This window comes from Jaculus jaculus, chromosome 1 (genome assembly GCF_020740685.1).
Source record: "Jaculus jaculus isolate mJacJac1 chromosome 1, mJacJac1.mat.Y.cur, whole genome shotgun sequence".
Classification (NCBI taxonomy): domain Eukaryota; kingdom Metazoa; phylum Chordata; class Mammalia; order Rodentia; family Dipodidae; genus Jaculus; species Jaculus jaculus.
This window is the reverse complement of record NC_059102.1, coordinates 53,339,032-53,364,364: the sequence shown is the minus strand read 5'-3', so window position 1 is coordinate 53,364,364 and position 25,333 is coordinate 53,339,032. Positions and strand designations below refer to the sequence as shown.

Genomic DNA, 25,333 nt, shown 5'->3' with positions numbered 1-25,333 from the left:
CCTTCAAGGTCTCCAGGGATTAGTGAGAACCAATACACAGCACCTGCTTAATCAGACTGCTACTCTGGCTATCACAATTATGTTAAAAACAATTCATAAGTAATGTAAATTTGGACTTATATGTCAGAAATAATTTATATACACAAAATAGTAGAAATGCCTCTTCCTAGCTCCTCATTTTCTAAGTGGGACTGGTTATCAGAACCCATCCAGCCTTTCTCTGATGAAAGAGAAAGACTTAGGTGGGAACAGGTGGCTCAGGAAACCTCTCTTTCCTCTGGGGACTAAGCTGACCCTCAGAAGGAAGAAGACCTCCTCCACACAAGGCAAGTCTTATCCAGGATGCTTGTCCCAACAAGGTTGCCCTGCATGTGGTGAGCAAGACAGCCCAATTCTAGGGCCAGTTAACAGGAACACTGGGATCTACTACCAAACTGTGCCCATTCCACCTACCCTCTATCAGGACAAAGGATATTCTGAGTACAAAGAAATAGTCTATATAGGGCTGGAGAGCTGGCTTAATGGTTAAGGCACTTACCTGTGAAGCCTAAGGACCCAGGTTCAATTCCCCAGGACCCACATAAGCCAGATGCCAAAGTGACACATGTATCTGGAGTTTGTTTGCAGGGGCTAGAGGCCTTGGCATGCCCATTTTTAAAAATTAAAAAAAAAAGAAATAGTCTATATAGCATGACCCCCTTCAAATAACCCCAAGTTATGTTCAAGTATACACATTTTTATCCCAAAGGTGGCTTAACACACAACAAAGAATTATCTAGAATGTACTAGTTACCTTTTATTTGGGATTATCTTAATTTGTATCCTATATTCAAAAATAGTATGTATTTTATGTGTATATGTTTTAAAATGTCAAATAATGCATACATTCATACATATACATATGTATATATGTATATAGATATACACATATCTATATACATATATAACATGTATATATGTATATAGATATACACATATCTATATACATATATATGTATGTATATGTTGCAGTCAGGTTCACTTTGCTGGTAGAAATCACTCAACCAAGAGCAACTTGTGAGACAAAAGGTTTATTTTCGCTTACAGGCTTGAGGGGCAGCTCCACGATGGCAGAGGAAAACAATGGCATGAGCAGAGGGTGGACATCAACCCCTTGCCAACACAAGGTGGACAACAGCAATGGGGGAGTGTGCCAAATACCAGCAAGGGGAAACTGGCTATATTATCCATAAGCCTACCCCAACAATATACTCCCTCCAGGAGGCATTAATTCCCAAGTAATCATCAGCTGGGAACCTAGCATTCAGAACAGCTAAGTTTATGGGGACACCTGAATCAAACCACAACATACATACATACATACATACATACATACACACACACACACACACACACACACACACACACACACACACACACACACATATATATATATATATATATATATATATATATATATATATATATATATACAGAGAGAGAGAGAGAGAGGAGAGAGAGAGAGAGAGAGAGAAATACTTTCTCATGCCTCCCCAGCACCACTGTATGAAGACATTCAACTCCATCAGCTAAATGTGCATCCTTCCACATCTTTCTTTAAGTTCTACAAACATGAAGATGCACATCTTAGTTCTAAAAGCAATGTGAGGTAGCCTTGTTCTTAAAAGAAACCATCACAATATGCACATTTTAATAAAGAGTGATGCTAAGCTGATACTGAAAAATGTATCTGTACATTACATAGTCTAATATGGTAAAACATGGGTCCCTGTGGTGGTTTGACTCAGGTGTCCCCCATAAACTTAGGTGCTCTGAATGCTAGGTTCCCAGCTGATGGAGATTTGGGAATTATTGCCTCCTAGAGGTAGTGTATTGTTGGGAGTGGGCTTATGGGTATTATAGCCAGTTTCCCCTTGCTATTTAGTGTTTTGCACACTCTCCTATTGCTATTGTTGACCTTATGTTGGCGAGGAGATGATATCTACCCTCTGCTCATTCCATTGTTTTCCCCTGCCATCATAGAGCTTCCCCTCAAGTCTAAGTCAAAACAAATCTTTTGTCCCACAAGCCGCTCTTGGTTGGGTGATTCCTGCTAGCAGTGTGAACCTGACTGTAACAGTAAAGTTGGTACTGAGGAGTGGTGTCATTTGGTATTAGACACCTGACTGCCTGGCTTCAACCTTTTGGAACTGATTTTCAAGAGAATTGTGAAGGATTTGAAACCTTAGCCTAAGAGATGCCTTGCAGTAATGTCAGTAAAGCTTGATGAACTATTCTGGTCAGAGTTGAAAGACATGAATGCAGTAAGAACAATGGACTATGAGTTTTGGCTTATGAGGGTCTAAGGAGCTTTGTTTAGACTGGGCTAGAAGAAGTTTATGTGAGAGGTTGCTGTTATTCCTGTGTCCTGAGAAGTTGTGCAGGGTTGTACTGCATAAAAATGGACCCATGTGGGCTGGAGAGATGGCTTAGCGGTTAAGCATTTGCCTGGGAAGCCTAAGGATCCCGGTTCGAGGCTCAACTCCCCAGGACCCACGTTAGCCAGATGCACAAGGGGGCACATGCATCTGGAGTTCGTTTGCAGTGGCTGGAGGCCCTGGCATGCCCTTTCTCTCTCCCTCTCTCTATCTGCCTCTTTCTGTCCCTCTCTGTCTCTCTCAAATAAATTAAAAAAATAAACAAAAAAAAATGGACCCATGTGAGCACAGGAAAATGGCACAGAAATGAAATCTTTGGGCCAAAACTTCTTCCCATTCAGCTGCAATTAAACTTGAAGGTTAGGCCAGCTGACCTGCACTGGGACAACAGGAAGAATGTAGACTCTTTTGAAGGTGTTTGAATGTTCAAGGAGTGTCCTGTTCTTCAAAGTCTGCTTTACTCTTCCCTGGATTAATTGGCACCCTACATAGTATTATGGAGTATAAGAGATGCAGAAAAGAGAGGGTCATTGAGTTTGCAACTCGGTCTTATGTTTTGGAAATGGCCATGGGAAATGTGAAGCAGGTCTGCTGGATTACTGGCATGGTGTCCCAATGGAGCCATGAGGATGAACTGTGGGTTGCAGTGGAGATCCAATGGACATGTCAGGACCACGAGATGTCTGCTAAGGAGAGCTGCCAGACCCCAGTGTAGTTTGCTCAGGACTGTGAGTAGCCTAGCTAGAGAGGCAGAATTGGAACTCCAGAGACTTGTTGCTGGTTAGAATTATTGGACTTGGAGATTTGTCACTGACTAGAGTTGTTGGAGTTGGAGTTACAGAGTTTGATGGTTGCCTTGGTTGTTTTAATCTTGTATTGGTTGGATATTTCTTTGTTATTCCTAATGCCATCTTTTGCAGTGTGAATGTTTATTCTGTACCATTATGGGTTTTTTTATGGGGGATGGTATTATGGCTCAGTTAAAAGACCTTGGATTATGGAGATGTTTGAACATCATCAGGATTAATAAAACTGTGGGGACTTTTTAAGTTGGACTGAATGGATTGCATTTTACATCATGTATGATTATCAGTTTATGGGGACCAGGGGCAGAATGTGGTGGTTTGATTCAGGTGTGCCCCATAAACTTAGGTGTTCTGAATGCTGGGTTCCCAGCTGATGGAGATTTGGGAATTAATGCCTCCTGGAAGCAGTATATTGTTGGGGGCAGGCTTATGGGTAGCCAGTTTCCTCTTGCCAGTGTTTTGCACACTCTCCTATTGCTGTGTCCACCTGATGTTGGCAAGGAGGTCATGTCCACCCTCTGGTCATGCCATTATTTTCCCCTGCCATCATGGAGCTTCCCCTTGATTCTAAGCCAAAATAAACCTTTTTTTTTTTCTCACAAGTTGCTCTTGGTTGAGTGATTTTTACCAGCAATATGAACCTGAATGCAACAGTTCCCATCAGTAATAAGGTGCACACCCTCAGGCGAGACACTGAAGTAGTCTCTCACACTGGATAAGCATTAGGAATATGTGAGAAGTTTTAAAAGTATCTACTTTTCAGCTTAAAGAGGGAAAGATAGGCTTCTGCCTCCAGCCCCATGCAAAACCAGGTCGAAAAGGCTGCTGATCAAGGTCATGGGACTCACAATCCTCCTTAGAACTGGGGATAATGAGTTCCCACATGCCAAACATACTAGGCTTACTGTGTTGTATTTGAACAAATTTGTAATGGTTCCCCACTGAAATTCATCAGATACCATGAAATAAACATATGTGAGTGCACAGTGAATTGCTATGAAATGTTAAAAAGCCAGGACAGAATCAGAGTGAGACTAGTGGTAAATATTATAAGTGCTCAAAACTGCATACAACCTATGGGAGATAAATAATGCTGGGTATAGCATCCTATCTTCATGGAACTTACAATCTACAGACACAAGACAGATGCACCTAGGAACCATCAGAAAAGGTTGCCAGAGTGCACAAGATTAAATATGAAGCTAAATAATAGATAGGCACTCAAAGAAGAAAGAGAGCATTGACTATGTTGTAGATAATTCACTGAAGATTAACCACAGACAGTTAAGGCACTTGCCTACAAAGCCTAAGGACCCAAGTTCAATTCCTCAGTACTCACATAAGCCACATGTACAAGGAAGTCTAAGTGTCTGGCGTTCATTTGCAGAGGCTAGAGGCCCTGGTGTGCCTGTATTCATTCACTCATTCATTCTCTCTCTCTCTAATAAATAAAATAAAATAAAATGAATTTAAGTATAAAAGAAAGATTAACCACAGACACATTTCTCGAAGTTCCTTAGAATTTCCAAAGATGTCAAATGAGTTAATACAAAAAGTTCATAGAGATGTCTATAGTCGAACAACTTTGGGACCCCCTAATATAAAAAGTTCAAACATTTGTTTAAATTTTTTTTCTTTATTTTTATTCACTTACTTTGAGAGTGACCGAGAAAGAAAGAGGCAGAGGGAGAGAGAATGGGTGCACCAGGACCACTAGCCACCGTAAACAAACTCCAGCGCCCCCTTGTGCATCTGGCTAACGTGGGTCCTGGGGAATCAATCCCCGAACTGGGGTCCTTAGGCTTCACAGGCAAGTGCTTAACTGCTAAGCCATCTCGCCAGCCCAATCATTTTTTATTACAAATTTTTTCTGTGTCTTTACTATGAAAACATAGGGCTGGGAAGATGGCTTAGTGATTAAAACTCTTGCTTGCAAAGCCTGTTGGCCCACCAGGTTCAATTTCATAGCCAACAACTTAAAGCTGGTCCCTCAAAGTGGCACCAATATATGTAATTTCATTTGCAGTGGCAAGAGGCCCTGGCATACCCACATGCACACACACACACAGACAGACACACACACACACAAATAAACAAAAATATTTCTAGGAGCTGGAGACATGGCTTAGAAATTAAGGTGCTTGTCTCCAAAGCCAAAGGACCCAAGTTATATTCCCCAGGACCTATCTAAGCCAAGTACACAATGTGGTGAATGCATCTGGAGTTTATTTGCAGTGACTAGAGTCCCTGGTGCACCTATCCTCTCTCTCTCTCTCTCTCTCTCTCTCTCTCTCTCTCTCTCTCTCTCTCTCTCTCTCTCTCTCCTCACACACACACATGTACACACACTCTGTACCTGCCTCTTTCTCATTCTTTCTCAAATAATTAAATAGAAATAAAATTATATTTTTGAAAACAAATATCTATAATAAATTACTTTGGGGAGGGTTTTTGCACCATCTCACAACTCACTTAAGATTTACATTCTAAAGAACACATTTTAGAAATTAATAAGATAGGGGTCTAGGGAGATGGCTCATTCAATAAAGTGCTTTGCTACACAAAATAAGGACCTGAATTTGGACCCCAGCATCCACATAAAGGCTGGGCATGATAATGTGAGCAGAGGCAGGCAGGTTTCCCAGGGCAAGCTGGCAGAGCTCTGGCTCAGTGAGAAACACATATACCCAAACACACACACACACACACACACACACACAGAGACAACAAAAATACTTAAAAAAATGAAAACACCAAAACATAGAAATGAATGAAAGGAAACTAACAGAATACAGACATGGAACAAGGGTGAAGGAAGCAGAGTGTCTCCGGGGGAAATAAAATTTAGAATTGCTACATTAGGTTGCTGCAACACAGAGCAAGGGAGAAGACAGAGTTTAGGCGACTGGATCAATTAGCAGCCAGCTCAAAAGACCTGGGCTACAGTCTAGAATGTGCCCTAAAGGCCTGTGTGTTCCTGGTTTGGTCCTAAGCATGGAAGTTTGGGTGTGACTAGAAATTCCAAGAGGTATGGATTAGCAGGAGGTTTTAAGTCATTGAGAGGATGAAGAAGAGAAGAAGATTGTGGGTCCTGGTCTCTTTCTGGTCCTTCTTTTCCACTTTTATATGACTCTGTTTTAGCGCACTTTCCCACCATGATGCACTTTGCCTCATCACAGGCCCAAGAATAATGTACCCAAATGACTGTGGACTGAACCTCCTGAAGTCAAAACAGCCTTCTCTTTATAAGTTAATTACTTACTTAGGGTATTTTTTAATAGTAATGGAAAGCTAACACAATCTGATTTTACAGCTGGGAATTAAATTTTGTTAATGACTCCAAACCTAGCTATATTTATCAAAGGGATGCTTCTTAAAAATGCAAATTACTGCACTATACCCCATACTCATTAAACCAGATAATGGTGCAACAGGTTGCCTGGCATGCATCAGAGGCCTCATGTTGTAAGTCATGGTGCATTTTAATGGAATAAGAGTTCATCCAAGATTGAATCTCTTTCTCCAAGAGATAAGGAGACTATAGCAGTGCATGAGCCAGATGCAGATAGCGCCTAAGGCCTTGAGTGAGAGACATGACAAAATATGAAAGCAATGGTTGTAGAAGCTAATGAAACAAGTTTGAGAATATTATAATTGGCTTATAAATATTTAAGGCATTGAGTTTAAATGGGAGACTTCAGGAGGGATGCTAGAGAGATGACTCAGTGGTTAAAAGTACTTACTTGCAAAACCTACTGACCTGGGTTCAATTCCCCAGTGTAAGCTGGATGGCCATCCATTTGCAGCAGCAAGAGACCCTGTCATGCATGCATCTCCCCCCCACCTCTCTCTCACACACACACACACGTAATCTCTCATACACATATATGATCTCTCACACCTACACAAGCTCTCACACACACATATAGATCTCTCTCTCTTTCTCTCATACACACACATGTCATGCACGCACACACAAATAATAAAATAGAAATTTTTAAGAGGATGACATCATATAAACTCTATTCTGCATCACTATTACAAGGTGCTAAATAAATAAGTCAAATTCAAACCTAGAAACAATCCCATGGACCATCCAATCAGCTTGTCCTTCCAGGGTTCAGTTTGAATTTCCTGTGTTTATCTCACAAGAGTATAATGTTCACACCACACTCTTCCAACTTTAGCAGCATATAGGAATACTGTTCACACAGTATGGAATCACTAACCCTAGTCACTTCATTGTTTCCCTGTGTTGAATGGGGTCACGTCCATACCCTAGGAAACCTGAAACTGTCCTATCCCTTTCTGTCCTCCCAGTACTCTGGTCCTGGGTATGATGCCTCAGCCTTGCTCCCCACTGCTCGGAATTCCTGGTGAAATGTTCCAAAGTATTCACAGCTCTGAGTCACCTCATAAATTGGAGAGAATTAAACAATATTCCTAGGGTTTTAAGTCCTACCACTCAGCTATTGTACATCAATTATCAACTAATTAGTATAGAGGGCTTATGCTGACCCTTATGTTGTCCCTTGTAATGATTTGCCAAGATTTGAAAGCTGCTCTGCTCCATAGAGACTCTTTAGTATAGCAAGAGTGTTAAATAAAGTTCACCTACAATTAGCCCAGAAAACCAAAAAGGAAATGTAGGCACGTTTTATCACATTTCCCTTGACAAGTTTTCCAACAACCCCATGGGAAGAGAATAGATATATCTGTTAAATACCAAACCACTATTCAGAAAAACTGAAATACTAGCTCAGGCACAAATTAGTAATTTATCACTCACTGGTCAGGTATCTCCTTATTGTGTCCCTAAACACTGCTACACCAGATACTTCAGGGAACATGGGTATGTAGACAAGTCACACAGTTCTTGTTTGCAATCTAGACATGGATAAACCGAAGAATATCCAGTGGATTCATCCATAGAAATGTATGAAGGTGGCCTTTTTCAGCAAAAGAGGATGTCCATAAACACAAGAAGGAATGAGAAAGAGGAAGGGGGAATCACACTTTAATTGGAGAAAGGTGCCTCAGTTTCCTGCAGACCATCACCATATTATATTGACTGAGTGTGGGCTTGGCCCTGTGCCATGCTAATACACTCCCATGATCATTGGATAAACTTTCAGCAGAACAGTTTCTGGCCCACTAGAGGGAGTTTTAACTAAGATGAAAACACTTGGAAATGCCCAATGTTACTTAGAGCTGAGTACAAAAAAAAAGAACTCAACCAAGAAATTTTATCTGTAAAACTCAAGGAAGCCCAGATGCCTTTCACTGGCTACAGGCTGTGTGAAGAGTTGGCTTGAGGGGACAGAAAACCATAAAGGAAATGTAAGCACATTTTGATGTGAAAAGGATGTGCTGAGAAGGTGTTATGGAGATAGAGTAGGAGAGGTTGTACAGGATGGAGATACCAGAGCTAGAGAGGTTTTACTTACCAAGGCTGGCGTCTTGGACAAGTGGCTCAAATTCTCTGTGTCTTTGTTTGCTCACCTGGAAAGTGGGGTGATACTATTCCACCTTTCATAAGGCTGTTTTGAAATTCTTAAATAAAGTGATGTCAAGAGTGGCCAGCACACAGTGACTAATCCATAAGCTTATGATGTTAATGTTATTACTAAAGTGATTGCACACAACCTTCCAACCTAAACACCCCAAAAGAGCTACAGTTAGGGTTATAAGTATGGGAAGGATAGGGTGACAGACGATGAAGAGGACTGTGGTAGTTAATCTATGTTCTCCACTTAATTGGATTTAGAATTGCCCAGGAAACAAATTCTGGACACAAGTTGCTAGACTAGGTTAACATAGATGGGAAGAGAGCCCCCCGATCTGTGCCCTCCCATGGGCTTTAGTCCTGCACTGAACAAAAGGGAGAAGCAAGCTGGGTGACACCATTCACCTTTCTCTGCTTCCTCACCGCAGACACAATGTGATCTGCTGCCAAGAAACCCTCACATAGTGAGTCACAATAAACCATTCCACTTATGTTGCCAATGTCAGGGATTTTGTCACAGCAACAATGATAGTAAGTAATATTCAAACTATTTTCAGGAGGTATGAAGGCAGAAAAGGACTGAAGGCAAATCCAAGCTAGGAAGATGTCACCATGAACTCAGGATTAGAACGGACCACAGGCAAGTGTAGCTGACAACCCAACCTCTGCCCATCTCAGCAAAGAAGAAGCTGACAATGCACTAGATTCCATATCTTTCTTCTGTGCATCAAGGTCATGGATCTTCTAAGTTGCTGACTATCCCCAGGAAAACCAAAAATGAACTTGGTGAAAGAAATGGCAATGTTTGTTACTGTTTGGTGAGACCCCCTCACCAGACGGCCCTCTATCAGATCACAGAGGTACACTAAATATTTGATAGATAACGTAGATCATGGATTTGATTTGTGGGGCAATTAAAAAGGCAAGTACAGTTCAAGGCCACAAATAAAAGTTAAGAAATTCGTCTTCAAGAGGTGTGAGTCATGATACCCAAGAATAAGGTCCCTGGTGGGCATGTCTGCTGGTATGTCCTGGCTCCTCAGTTACCAAGCAGCTGGAAATACAAGTTAGCCACCTCTGTTCAGATTCCCTCCTTTTCAAAATACATTACCAAGCTAAAGTTTCTCCTTAGAATTTTTTTTTCTTCTTGAAGGAAAGCACTCAGTAGACACACAGTGTAAGCATGTATTTATTGAGCAAAGCAAAGAATTCGCTCTACTTAAGTAACATGGATCCTTATAATCATATAAGGGAGGAGAGGCAGAATTCACTTGCTTAGCTATCTTTTTCAGGCAGGATAGAGATGAAGTCCCTAAACAGGTATACAATATCGTTGCTATATATGTTGGTGGGGTAACAAGAAATGGCTGAGCATGGGAGCCTGACTATATTGTTGTAGGTAATGAAAAATATTTTGTTCACTGTAAAATCCCTCAAAATCTCATTGCACTTAACTCCACTGAAGATTATGTTGTCTTAGAGTCTGGTCTTGAAAAAATAAGCAAGTGAAAATGCTTATGCATAGATGTACACACACACATGTGCATGCACACACACACACACAAATATGTGTGTGCACATGGTAAAGAAAGAGTAGTCGAGCTTATTTAACATAGATCACTGAAACTTTCCTTATTGTCTAAGACCTGACAGAAAAGCAAGGTCTCAACCCATCCTTCATACTAGATGTAACTTCTTAGTAGCTAAGCTGACACTGTCACCAGTAACAGCTGCTATGCTCCCTTGCTTTCCCCCAAACAGCAATTCCTCAGAACTGTCCAAACAACACCTACTCTATCAGTAAGGTGTTGTGGTTCCATGTTTTGCATGGATTTGCAAGTCCAGAAACATCAATCCACAGAAAAGGCAAATGATTCTGAGCATCACTTTCATGTTGTTAAAAACTAAGTTACTCACACTTCTAAGAAATGGAAAGGACCCTACCTCTCCCCTGGAAGATGCCTCTCCCCCATAACACAGGCCTCCATGGTCTCATTAGCCAGATGTCCTTGACTCCTCCAGACTGTAGATCCTTCATTCTAAGCTCAGAAACTCATTCAACAGTTCAGGCTCATGGCAAGAAAATTCATGAAGTGAAACAATGCAGGCTTCTGTCAAAGCACCTGATTACCTTCCTGGGGTAAAAGGCAACACAGAACATGAAGCGATCTGGCTGGAATCTGGAAAGAAGCCAGTTCCCAGATGTTCTTCCGGTATAGTGCTAGAAAGCACTGCAGGAACTGCTGGGAGAAATGGCAACAAAGTTGTGAGCAAGTAGGAGACACTGCTATACAAAAGCAGCCAGCCTGACAAGATGTACACACCTGTGCAATGGTGGCACCTAGCCTAGGTGGGTAACCAAAGGCTTTCTGATTGGCTAAGAGAACCACTCAGTGGAAAAGAACCCACAGCTGGATCTCCTATGGAGACTAAGATCATGAACTACAATGAGAAGTTGCCACTAGTTTCAGATTTAAAACAAATCCATCATGGCTCAGGAAATTTTGTGGAAGAGGTGTCAGAAAGATTGTTAAGAGCCACAGGGTGAGAGGGAATATCCAGAGATATTGGCTCCCCCTCCTACACACACACACACACACACACACACACACACACACACACACACACACAAAATGACTGACTACTGCTCTCACCTCATAACGCACAAGGGCAGGATGAATACCAGCAATCCCGCTGAGGAAGGCCCTCAGTGGAATGGGGTCAGGGAGGAAGAAAATGATGGTAGCAACATACAATGTGTCCATACAAAGTTTCTACTTAAAAACATGAGAAGAAGAAAATTCAATGATTATTTACATGTTGTGCACCTCTGTTTCAAGAGAGTTTATTATGAAAGATCTGAAAGTAAACACTACCTGAATTTGCCCTTTCTTTGCATCCTAAATCAAAGCCTAAGTCCACAGAGATTCTGCCAAGTGCTCAGAAGGCACAGCCCCTTCTGGACGAGGAGAGTGCTTCTCAGGAAAGACAGAGACAAGGGAAGAGACTGACAAGACTTTTGGAGACCAGACATTTCAGTCACTGGACCAGGCACTTCCTATACCCACAGACCTGGTCAGTGAGTATCTTAGCAGTAGGCTGACATACAAAGAACCAGATAAGCTCTTGGCATTTCTTCTCTGTTCACAGACCCTAGAGTATTATCTTACCTTGTCAGGGTAATCAGGGTACCCCACCATTAATAACTGAGACCAAGTTCCCCACTAATCAGAAAAATATGGCTTTGGGGTTGATAAGTTTTAATTTAAAAGCAAAAAAAAAATGAATTAAGACTTTCTTATATACATGAGTTGATAGAATAACTCATATCCACATTCACTTAAAATTAGAGAGATATGAGAGCTGAAATATCTACCTTTTGGCTCAAGCAGTTTGTCAGTGTATAAAATTATGTAATTTTAACCAAACTGCCAAAATACAAAAACAAAATTCAAACATCATAAATCTCAACACCCGGGCAATCTGGCTTGGGCCCACATAATGTAAGTTTCCTTCTGTTGCCTTTATTTAATGGTATTTTTGAACTTGAAAGAAGAAAGAGGGTGAATTAAGCATCTCTGTGCAGAGGGACGGAAGGTGCATTAATATCAAAGTGATTATGACAGTCTTACCTCTACATCACATAGGTACACTAAGTCAGCAGTAGTTCCTGCAACAACACTCAACCAACCATATTTATATTTAAGGTCAAATAGTGAAGAACAGCATCACTTTCAACACTAACCTTTCCAATCGAAACACAAAAGCAGAGCTGGAGAGATAGTTCAAGGGTAGAACCTCTGTGTGGCATGCACCAGGCCTTAAATTCAACCTCTAGTACCCTCAAAAAAATATCCTAATACATATTGAGTCAGGATTATGAAATAATTAAATTAAAAGTTGTGACAATGTTCTCCCTCAAATAACATTTTTTTTTTTAGGATTTATATGTTTGGGTGTGGCTACATATGCATGCATGGGCGTACACAGTCATGGCATCACCTTCCACCTCACTTGAAGCAGGATCTCTCTGTGAGAACTCCTCCTTTTGTGTTTCTGGGACAGTCTGCTTCCTTCTCACCACAGCTTTATTGGAACTACAGAAGCCCACCACAGCTGCCAGCTTTTACTCAGGGTCTGGGGATCTAAGCACAGGTACTCCAAGTTGTGAGGCAAATGCTTTATCCACTGAGCCATCTGTCCATCCTGAAATAATACTTTTGAAGAAAGACATGTTAGCTGCTTATCTGAATTTGAATATAAAAGCTGAAAACCAAGCCGGGTGTGGTGGCATGACTTTAATCCCAGGAATAGGCAGGCAAAGGTAGGAGGATTGCCATGAGTTTGAGGCCACCCTGAGACTCCATAGTGAATTACAGGTCAGCCTGGGCTAGATTGAGACCCTACCTCAAAAAACAAAAAAACAAAACAAAAAAAAAGCTAAAAGCCAATATGAATATAATGTTGAATGCTAATTGAGTAAAAGACTCATTTCCTGAATAAAAACATAAGATCTTGTGGCTTCCAAAGAAAAATGGGAAAGAAATAGAGAAATAAAATATTTCTCCATCTCTCAAAAGACCACTTGATGGGCTGGAGAAATAGCTCAGTGATTATGGTGCTTGTTTGCAAGGCCTAAGAAACCAGGTTTAATTCCCCAGTACCCATAGACAGCCAGATGTACAAGGTGGCAGATGCATCTGGAATTCACCTGCAATGGCTAGAGACCCTTGTGTACCCATTCTCTCTCTCTTTCTCACACATTCTTTCAGATAAATGAGTAAAAAATATATTTTTAAAGGATCTACTTATGTAGAGTCTTTATCTTGGTGGATGAAAAGTCTCCTCCACCCCTGCCATTCTCCTTCTCAGATAGTCTCACTCAGTAGCCCAGGATGTCCTTGGGCTCACTATGTAGCTCAGGCTGGCCTTGGAACAGGACTGATCCTCCCACCTCAATGTCCTGGGGGATAAGATTGCAGCATGCACCACCATACTTGGCTCTCTCTGTTTTTAAATGCTCAACAAAACAAAAATATTAACCATATGCAAAAGCCTCACTTTGATTTTCTTGCATCATGGAAGGAATGAAGATCTTTAAAGAAAGTCTACAATGAAAGATTACAACACTAAGAATAGAGCCTAAGAGTGGGCAGAAAACCTATAAAAATATTAGAATATTTGCAAGAAGGAAAACTATAAGGAATTAACCTCAGCAAGACCCTACTAACTCGAAATTCTCAAGATTGAGTCTATTTGCTTTCAAACTAAAAAAAATCTAACTGCATGAAATTTTAGCATTTAAGGATATGCATCCTGAGAGAGATTCTGAGATATCAAATTGGTTATAAGGTCGAAGGACTAATAAGAAAATAAATCACATTGGCCAAATTTCACAAGTGTCTGTTCTCATTTCTTCACTATTATAGTGAAGACAATCCTCTTCTCTGAAATACTCATCTTGCAAAGTATCAAAACAAAAATAACAAAAACAATTTTCCTTTCATCTACCTTATTTATGTCAAGTATAACTGACATGTATAAAAATATCCAAATTAAGGATACAGGATGTATAAGTTTACAGTGCATAAATTTGAAGCAGACCATCCCCTGTATGCATATGTGTATGATATCTATATAATATATATTATGAAATTATCATTACAATCAAGTTAATTAACATATCATTTACCTCATATTGCTACCTTTTATGTGTTAAAAAATTAACATTTATCCTCATAATAAATTTCAAGTACACAACACAATATTGTCAACCATAGCCACTCAGATACATCAGATCTCCAGAACTCATTCATCTTGCATAAATGAAACATTTACTAGTCTATTGTCTTTCTCAAGCACACTAAACAATCTATGATGAGACCACCAAAATTTCCATGAAAGAGTATGTTCTGCATTGGAAATTCTAAGATCCAGGGGTGAGGAAAATAATGAGAATGGTTAACTTATTCCTACTCATTGAAACACAGTGATCACCTTTGTTTCAAAAAATTTTTCCTACTTTCAAAAATGTGTCGAAGGGCTTGAAGACAGAGTATGTGAGCAAAGCAAGCTAGGTAGTTGTTATTGTACCTCAGGGGTACAGGCAAGAGGATAAAGACTGAGAAACCTGTCCAGAGAATGTTGTTCTGTCATCTGACACCAGCAACTCAGGGAAAGCTAGAAACACGTCGGTCACCTCAGTGGAGGAAAGAATGGAGTTTGAAAGCAGTTTGAAAAGAAGACATATAATTCAGCTCAGCCAACTTGTTTTTTGACACGTAGCCTTGAAAAGAACAATTTTACCTCAGAAACTTGGCAAATGCATACTGATTTTTTTTTGATAAGTTGTGATGTGCATTCTACTGAATGCCTGAGGAAAGAGTGAGAAAGAGCAGGGCCAGGTATCCAAAGACAGGGAGGTTGTAGGTTGTCAGGTTTCTCATTTCTGTGTCATTTCTGTTTAGTCGGTCAAATGAAAATTCAAAACCATATAATTAGACGGTTGTTTATACATGATTAAGCATGAGCTCATTGGATTCCACATGCCAAAAAGTCAGAAATGTGGTTAAGGGCAAGAAGGAACTATTAATAAAAGGAAATAAAGCTGTAATACATTTTTCACTTATGAATAAAAATAATTCAAAGGTCTCTAGATGGAAAAAAGAAAAAAATCAAGCAGGAGTTGGAGCACAAAGTCAGATGATTTGATAAATGGTAAGGAAAAAAACAATGAAGTTGTGAGATACAGAAGCACAAGCTACTGATACAAAATTGCCTTCCCTATCTTTTCAACCTCATACTTTGCCTCTCTACTTTGCTTCAACTCACGACAATGTAACAAGGCTTACCTGTATTATAGTTCTTTAGAATGTTCTAGAAAATAGTTAAATAAGAACGGGTTGTTCATTTGTAAGAGTTGCTTGTTCTTCATAACTGTCTCCACCAGAAATTGTCTCTGGAGCAACCAAGAGCTGGAAGCTCCCCTGGAAAAAGCGCTGTCTGTGTTTCCCATAATGGCAATTTTCTTCCCAAAACGAAGTGAGCCCAGTACAAGCAAAGTTTAGCTGACCATCACCATCCTAAAGGTAAAGCAAACCTCCTCAAAGGCAATCTGTGACCTGAGATCCAGGCTCTGAAACACAGTCAAACTACTCATAGGTCACACTCTCAGATAAAGATGAGGGCACTAGGCCAAGTAGTCTTTCAGATGACAGAATTGACTGATCCAGGAGCAGCCTACTGCTCTGTCTCAGAGACACTGCTGTGACTTCGCTTACTGGGAAAAATACGCTGCCCAATACAGACTACCTCAAGAAGACAGCCTGGAAAATGAGAACTGAATCCTAGAGGTAGTTCAGTCCAGGAGGTGACTTTCTGTAGGCAAACAGATCTTCAGCTTGTGAGGGCTGCGACTAAATACTTTTGCACACTGTTGTGAGCCAATGGATGGTCAGCACACAATCGGAAGTGAGAAATGAATAAAGCCTTTAGGACACCCAACACATAGTCTCTGAAGAATGAGGCTAAAATGAACGTCATAACACTCAGAAGGCCCCTAATGCCTTAGAAGTAGAAATATTGGCTTTTATAGCTTGATTTCCAGAGTCATGTCTCCAAGTCTGTCAGAGACCTCCAACCTTATGTGCCCCCCCCCTTCGCCCTCCTACCTGCCTCCCTCCCTCTTACTCTTTCTTCTCCTTCCCTTTTCTCTCTCTCCCTCTCTCTGGAACATTCTTCAATGACATAGTGCACTCACCTGCTCAAAGGAATTCAAGCAGAACACACTTACACCTATATGACACCCTACGCAGCATGGAAACTTATCAGGGGTTTAACTCAGACACATGAGACACCCAACCACAAGTACCTACCTGAAAGTACAGACAACTGAGAATGGCACAGCGTTCATAACTAATTTAGCAGTTATCCGCCAAGACCTAACGTCTACACATCTTGCACGAGGCACGGACTTTGTTCTGAGCATGCTTGTTTAAAGGGCTGTCATACTTCGGTTCAGTCCACAGCATATACATTTAATGATAGAAGCCATTCAAAGCTGAAGGGAAAATGACCTTTCTTAAAATAAATGCCCAGTGTGCTAGCAACTCACACATTTTTGTCTTCAGCTCTGAAGGAAGTGAGTGAGGAGCTTATTAAATGAATAAATATGGATTACTTGAAAGAGTTTAATATCAACTCTAGTTCCAGATAAGAAATGTGGTAATTTATTCCTAAACAATGTGTGGCATGTAACTCAAAACCGTTTTTTCATCAATAATTAATATTAATAATTAACAAGTGTAAACAACAAAGAGACCTTTTGGAAATATTTCAGCCAGGCCCTTTCCTCATTCCAGAGGCTGCCCATTGCCCCTCTTCACCCTCGATGTGGGGTTAATAACTAAGCTTCCCTCATCTCTGACATGCAACACTACCCCACAGCAATCTTCCCAAGAATGCGTCCACACATGCATATGGCGCAAAAGAGGAAAAGTCTTATCAAAGTCACCTGAACCTGGCAAATGGATTTTGGAACCTACCAGCTGCAGTTTCAGCTTCATAAGGACAGAGCCCTGACGAAAGCACACTTTAAACACTTCTTCCCTGTCCTAGAGATGGATTTGCTTCTGTCATTAATTAGCCTCACAATAAAAACCAAACAGGCCTCGAGATAGACAGCAAAGGAAAAGATAATCCAAGAGCTGTTCACTTACCACAACCAAGAACCAATGTGCTGGGCTTTTCTTAACTGACAATCGTACAAATTTGTGGGATGCACGCCATGCTTTCTTTCATACATGCACACCAAGGATGTAACTTTGTATTCATTCCAGGTAGCATGCATCTTGACTTTTAAAAGCACACTGCTAGTCTTTCTCTATTTCACTGAGTGTATAAATATATCTTCAGAGTTTATACCAAATGAAAAGCATTTTATTGACTGTCTCTTATTTTCCACCAACCTAGAAACTGACATTTAGAATTTGAAGCCCATTAAAATTCATCTCCTTTGGCCATTCATACCTTTATCAAAATGTACATTATATAGGCAATATCCTAAGAAGTTCTAAAAGTTCAATATTATACCTATCTTACTTTTATACAGAAATTATACTTCTGTAATTCCAGGTCCCTTCCTCTACGTACATTCATTCTATTCTTTATCATTATTCTTTATGATCAATCAGCAAAGGCACCTCATGCTTAAATTATTCATATCCCTTAGCTACTGAGCTTCAAAGTGTTGGAAGTACAAGTCCTTGCACAGTGGGGCTCCCACAGGTAGTGCCTACTTGGGTACCTGTGTGGGCATAGAAGGGTTTATGTCTCGCTCTTGCTGGGGGTCACAGACAGCTTTGTGGAGTTCTTTGCATACATTCCCAAGCCAACTTACTCTGCGGTTTCACAAAGTACAGGCAGAAGGCACACTCAGAGACTGCTAAGACACTGAGCCACACTGCTGAGCAGAGAGAACTTCGGACAAATGCACTCTCAGAAACAATGTCTCCCTTCAAGTGGAACTGCTGGTGAAGTCAGCCAGGCCTGGCCGGTGCAAACAATGCTGGGCAGGTCATTAACTTGCCTGGGTCAGAGCAGACAGCAGTGAGCTCACCCACTTTTCTGGAAGCACTATTTTAGCTGCTGAGTTTATACAAATAAAACCCATAATTTTCTAATGGTTGAACTAGGAATGTGTTCGAAAATAACTAAACCTCTGCACACCGCACAGAAGACACTCATGGAATTCACAGAAGTATGTCTACAGCCTCTTCAAGTGTGCACACAGCTCTGTAATAGCTACATGTGTACTAATGCTGAAAATAAGCAACTGCAGAAGCAAGTCAGTGTTGCATTTTGTTGTTTGGGTTTTTATTAAAGTGAGATGCTTACTATGGCATAATACTTTCTCCTCCTCCTGTTCCTCTTGCAGAAAGAGTAAGTTAGCTGTTAACTATACAAAGGAGTTAACATTTAACTTGAAGGTAAGAAATGTTAGAGCTCCTAGCCCCCTCCCTTTCTTATTACAGCAAAAATGGCTTTAGGAAAAAAAATCTTACTAATTATCACTGATTCATGGTGATATCTGGCTGCATTGGTTTCCTTGCTATACTTACAACCTCATTTCATGCCAGGATTCCTTCACACACACCCCAATGGGGAAGCTAAAACCACTGAACGCTACCCTTCCCCACCTCCTTATTTCCATTGACAAAGACCAGCTGAAATGTTCCCTCCTTGAATTGAACCTTCCAGGGTTCTGCCTTCTGGTCCAAGTTCAAAGTGCATTACCCTTTCTCTACACTACTATGCAACACGATGGACTTTTTGTACCTGATCCCTTGTACCATATGTACCTATATATTACCTTCCCCCTGAACTGGGAGATCCGCAGAGCCACAGGCTGCCTTATCTGTCTTGAGGTACCACCTCCCCACCACACACAAGCCACAGCTTCCTGCACAAGAACCTAGGCAAACAACTAACGCCCACATTCAGGTAATGGCCCCTCCGGGTCAGGAGCCTGTTTTAGTAAAGGTAGATGAGCAGAGGGCCAGCAAGAATAGGGTTGATTTTGTTTTTTAAAATAAGAAAACAAAAAAAGTAAAACAGGAGAACTTGCTGGGAGTGCTGGAACTGCCTCTGTTCTGCTGCAGCATTGGTCCTACCCCTTCCTAACACTCGCTCCTCCCAGACTCACCCTCCACTTCACTGCGTTCACAGCTCCCCTCCCCCACGCCTATAGTCCTTCCCAAAGTGTTTGACTTGTCACCTCTTCCATGAAGCCCTACATGGAAATGTGAGTACACCACTCTCTGTCCTCTCCGCTTTCATAAGTCCCACAAAGGATGTACAGAGTTAACTAGCTAGCAGTATATAAGCATATTCCATCACCAACACTCCCTCAGTTATAATTACTACTTCACTTATAAACCGAGAAAATAAGCACTGACTTTAATGGAAGGCTTCCTTGGAGGCATTATTCTTAGTTTAACCCATTTAGTGCCTACAGTGACTCTGACTTTTACCATCCCATTTCACAGGGGAGAAAAGCTGAGGTTCAGAAAACATAGTAACTTGCTAAAGTGAGCATTTGAAGCCAAATAGCCAAGTGTGAAAGTATGCACAGATGAATATGAATTCATATGCCTCCACACAGCAGGATAGATTGTTCTCATGGGCCCCGGGGTCATCAGAAACCCAACCTTCTTCCAGAAAGGGAATAAACACCCACAGCCCGCAAGGGAGCTCAGTTTCCATGTATAAACAGTACTGAGGAATGGCACCTGACTTTACTCTAGGTACCTTCAATGATGCCCGTCACATGTATAAACAGGTGGCACTAGTCTAACCTTTTGTAGTAGAGGTGAAATTCTTGTCATGTAAGTTCTTACTTTCAGGGATTTTTTTTTTTTTTTTGTGAATCTCATCACATGTATTTGTTTATTCATTTAAGATCCAACTGCCTGCAAGTGAAACAGATACAAAGAATAACAGCACAAGAATGATGCCCAGTAAAATAATATGAGAAAGCTGTTGGAGTACTAAAAGAAAAACCAGTGATAATTGCAATGGTAACAGTGGTGGTGGTGGTGGTGGTGATGTTTAGGAACAACACATGAAAACACTCACCTGCCTAAATATTTCTAAAGAAAAGATGTTTTGTTGAGCAGTCTTGAGTGTACACAATTGGTCAGCATACAGGGATGCATGAACTTAGTGCACATGCCAGTACATACTCACACGCATAAACACAAAGACAGTCACAAAATGCATCAGGTACAATACAAAATAAATGCCTTTAACAAACAACTTCTCACACAAAACCAACCTTTATAAATTTTTTTAAAATTTATTTTGAGGGAGAGTGAGAGAGAAAGAAGCAGAAATAGAAAGAGTACGAGAGAGAGAATGGGAGTGCCAGAGCCTTTAGCCACTGTGAACAAACTCCAGATGTATGTGTCTCCTTGTGTGTATGTGCAACACTGCACACTTGAATCACTGTGCATCTGGCTTATGTGGGACCTGGAGATTTGAACATGAGTTCTTAGGCTTTACTGGCAACAGCCTTAACTGCTAAGCCATCTCTCCAGTCCAAAATCCACCTCTTCTAGGACCCTTTTCTATCAAAAGTTCAGTCTACCTTGAAAATACTATCAATACAGCTTAAAGAGAATCTTTTCTAAAATTCTGCCTTGGTAGCCTAGGTTTACATCTTGCAAAATGCACAGACATTAAAGAGTAGTCTAAACAGGGCTGGGAAGTTAAGACACTTTCTTGCAAAACCTAAGGACCTGGGTCTGATTCCCCAGTACCCACATAAAGCCACATGCACAAGATGGTATGTACATCTGGAATTCATTCCCAGTGGCAAAAGGCCCTGGCACACCCATTCTCTCTCTACCTGATTCCTTCTCTCCCCCTCTCTCTCAAATAAATAATATGTTTTTGTTTTTTTTTAAAAAATAGTCTCAACAGCCACCAGCTGTCCTATGCAAGCAGTTGCTCCCTGCTCTTCTAATCCACTAAAAACATCGCCATTAAGAGAAGTGTGGAAGTGTGGGCAGGTGGGCTCAGCAGTGCGGAGGCCAGAGGAGTCTACACCACAGAAAAGTCATGAGGCCAGTTTGATCCATGGGTATGTGGTTGGGTGAATCTGGCCAAATCACTTCAACCAGCTTGGTGATGTCACACAATGAGCCATCTAGCACCTGACCCTGTAGGAACGTGATGTTCATTGTTCATTTCTTTTCCCACCTGCAGTTCACATCTGAAAACCTTTAATCTCTCAATCTAAAATGTTTTTGTTTACCAGAATAATTGCAAGGGATTCCCTCATAAGAAACAGATATATCTCTGCTTCTACTATACTTTGAATTCAAAGGGTTATATATGCCAAGGATGGATATCAGAAATCATGTGTTCAACCGCCTTACTTCACAGACAAGTAAAACTCCTTTTCATAGCCAATTAGTGGTAGACTCAATCCTTGCACAAAAAACCTGGATGAACTTTCTATCAACATCCTGTTGCCTTTATAATCTGCAAATCAGAAAGAGGTTTACTGGTGCAAATGCTTCTGCAGCAGAAAAATGTGTTTCACCATCAAAGTAAGAAAGGTGACAGAGAGTCTGGCTATCCACTGAGCAGTGGATTTAGATCCAAAGCATCTATGAAAGATAGAGCACTAGAGGAAGCAAGGGGTGAACAAAGATGAGGGGACCAAAACAAGAGGAACAATATGGACCCCTACTTTACGACTGGACCTAAAGACTAATCCTCTTTTAACTCCACAAATGAAATCTGAAAATGCCACAGAGAAATGGTACTTCCTCTTGTCCTCACACCTAAAGGATATACAAACCATCACTCCCCACTCCAGACGAATTTTCAGAAGCAGTAAGAAATGACATTGTGTCAATTCCCTATTTTACTTTTAAAGGGGGCTCAGTTTGAGTTTGTCACTCTGCTCCTCAACCTTAGGTTTGAGGAGAACTAGTGCTGAAAGATGTTAAGTGTGCCAGGGAAGCAATATTGAGGCTCTTAGGAGCAGCAGGCCCTTGCTAAGTAAAGGAGAAATGGTTTCACTTAAGCATATCAAACTTGACAGTATAATTTTTTTAAAGATTTCCATCTCAAAGGAAGTTTACAAGCAGTGAATGAGGCTATAGGCTATGATTTCCTGGCATCATAAGAATTGCTGAACAATTGTCCAATTAGCAGTTACAGACAGAGGGAATTCCTTTGCATTGTGGCCTTACTTTCTTTGTCTTTGCTATAAAGAAAAGTTCTGCCTTCAGGAGTCTGCAGTAATGAAAGGGCTCTTCACTGTTTCAATGTGTTTGGATGGTGCCTCCTGGCATAGGAACCTTGCTTTTTAATGAAGCATAAGAAGTAACTGTCCCTAGTTAACCAACTAATAACCCCCCAGCAGGGGGCAGCCCTGGCCAAAAGCCCCAAGGAAAACAGGGCCTTTCAAAGGTGAAAGGAGCTACACATACTCTCCAGGCCCAGAACTAGAAAAACCTCAACGCATCAAAGAGCATTTAATCCTATCCGACAAGATGGGTCAGGTCTAGAGAAACCACAACTTCAATCCCTCCCCAAAGTCTGTATCTCTCACCTAGTCAACCCACAAGCAACACAAATTTTTCCATTCACATTCAAACCTCACACAGAGACACTTAGGCAGCTGGTGAGAGCTCTGCTTCCTCCAACACCATTCGACCATAAAGGACACATGAGCCTCTAGGGAGCAGAATGCAGCTCAACCACAGAAAGAACTTTCTAGAAATCAGAAGTGACCAAGCACACTTCGTGCTGCATAAAGCTTTTATCCTTGGAAGAATTCAAGGTAGGGCCGCTAGGGCACTTCTGAGGGTGTAAGAAGGGAGAAGTAGGCACATGTCCAGCCATCTGGAACATCCCAAGAGCTTTGCACGCTGCCATGTTGTACTTTTAAATGAAAATTATGAGAACTGTGATTGCTCTCATCCAAAAGATTCTTCTGTGCTTCTGTACATATGCTCCGACTCTGCACGAAATGAGGCAAGAAGTTGCCTTCTCCTGTTTGCAAGTTTATCATGCTCAATATGAATGCTAAGCATTAAATGATCTCTCAAATTCCTTCCAGCTCAAACATTTTTTGAATAAACATCGATTTCATTCTCTTTCAAAAATATTTTATTATTTATTTGCAAGAAAGAGAGGGGAAATGGGCCTCCAGCCACTACAAATGAACTCCAGATGCATGTGACACTTCATGCATCTGGCTTTATGTGGATACTGGGGAATTAACCCAAGGTCATTAGTCTTTGCAAGCAAGTGCCTTAACTGCCGAGCCATCTCTCCAGGCCCTTTATTCTATTCTTTTCATTAAGTTAAATTTCCGAAGTACTATCTACCTATAACAACCCTACAGGGCATGCTAAAAATCACTGCAAAGTAAGAGAAAATTCAACATGATAACAAGACACAAAAATATAAAAGCAATACATTATTATATATTATCAATTATAACTTTCAAAATATAACAAAATGTGGTTTAAGTTTCTCCAAACAGTATATACTATGAAAAAAGGTACCTTTTGCTATGAAGACATAACTAGATATAAATATCTACATGCTCCTAAGACAGTCAAACAACCATAGCATATTCTCCCAAATTATTTGTTTTAATGTAGTCTCTTGGCCTCTACATTGCTGATGGCTTTTGCAGGGAAGTGCTCCATGTGCTGGAGGCAGTTAAGGTAGACTAATTAAGCTTAACACAATCATAAGATCAGATATGTAATAATTAGCATATGATGACATTACAAACTAATAAGAGAAAGAGGATCAATAATTAGTGGAGGGACAATTGTTTAGTGTAGATTGGGGAAAAACCAGAGGCAATTTCTGACTTATTTACCTTATAAATGCTCTGGTCATCTACTGCTACATAACAAACCACTTAGACATCACAACATCATGATAGCAATCATTTATCATCTATGGTGTTGGAAGCTGACTGGTCTCTGTAGGAGGGCCACTGCATGGTAATCAGATGGTTGTTAAGGTGAAATCACCTAAGAGTGGGCTAGAAGTGCATCCAAAATGACACACCCCTGTATACCGGGGATGCTTGCCTATCAGCTGGGGGCCATTAATGGAAGTACGTGGCCCCAATACTTGACGGGCTTCTCCCAGAATGGTGATCATTTCCAAGAGGCAGAAAGAGGTATTTTTCAAGCCAGTTAATCACACCCACTGTGGTGGTTTGATTTAGGTGTCCCCCATAAACTTAGGTGTTCTGAATGCTAGGTTCCCAGCTGATATAGATTTGGGAATTAATGCCTTCTGGAGACAGTGTCTTTGGGGGGGGCAGGTTTATGTGTATTATAGCCATTCCCATGCCAGTGTTTGGCACACCCTCCTATTGCTATTGTCCACCTTATGTTGGCCATAGGGTGATGTTCACCCTCTGCTCATGCCATCATTTTTCCCTGCCATCGTGGAGCTTCCTCTCAAGCCTCTAAGCCAAAATAAACCTTTTTGCCACAAGCTGCTCTTGGCTGGGTGATTTCTACCAGTAATGCAAACCAGACTGCAACACCCACAAAGGACACAGCATCCCTTCTGCGATATGTTACCAGGCAAAGCTGACTCAGGGCCATCTAGATTCAACCAGGTAAAGAAACAGATGCCACTTCCTGACAAGGGAGTAACAAAGTCACACGACTGAGGAGCAAGTGGAATGGAAGCTATAGCTTCAGTCATCACTGGAAAAATATAACCGGCCACAGCACATCTTGATAAATCTCAGGAAAAGAAGCCGAGTGTGGTGGCACACGCCTTTAATCCCAGCACTCGGGGAGGCAGAGGTAGGAGGATCACCGTGAGTTTGAGGCCACCCTGAGATTAAATAATGAATTTCAGGTCAGCCTGGACTAAAGTGAAACCTACCTCAAAAAAAAAAAAAAAAAGAAAGAAAGAAAATAGCAAAATAAACAAAATACATTTGACTTTTATTTAATTTCAGTATGCACAAGGCAAGAATAAGGAACATAAATTAAAAACCTTTTAGCTTTAGCTTAATAAACAGAACAAAAGAGCAAACAAAA

At 40.9% G+C, this 25,333-nt stretch overlaps 1 protein-coding gene across 4 annotated transcripts in view; it reads right to left on the bottom strand.

Annotated features, from left to right (window-relative positions):
• Positions 1–25,333, bottom strand: part of Glis3 (GLIS family zinc finger 3) — a 492,950-nt gene that overhangs the window by 333,654 nt on the left and 133,963 nt on the right. The window contains exon 1 of one of the 4 annotated variants that reach the window (XM_045157716.1): positions 16,604–16,674. The exons of the other annotated variants lie outside the window; for them this stretch is intronic. The gene's annotated coding sequence lies outside the window, so the exon portion shown is untranslated. Of the gene's footprint in view, positions 1–16,603; positions 16,675–25,333 lie in introns of those variants that run through there. 4 annotated transcript variants of the gene reach the window in all.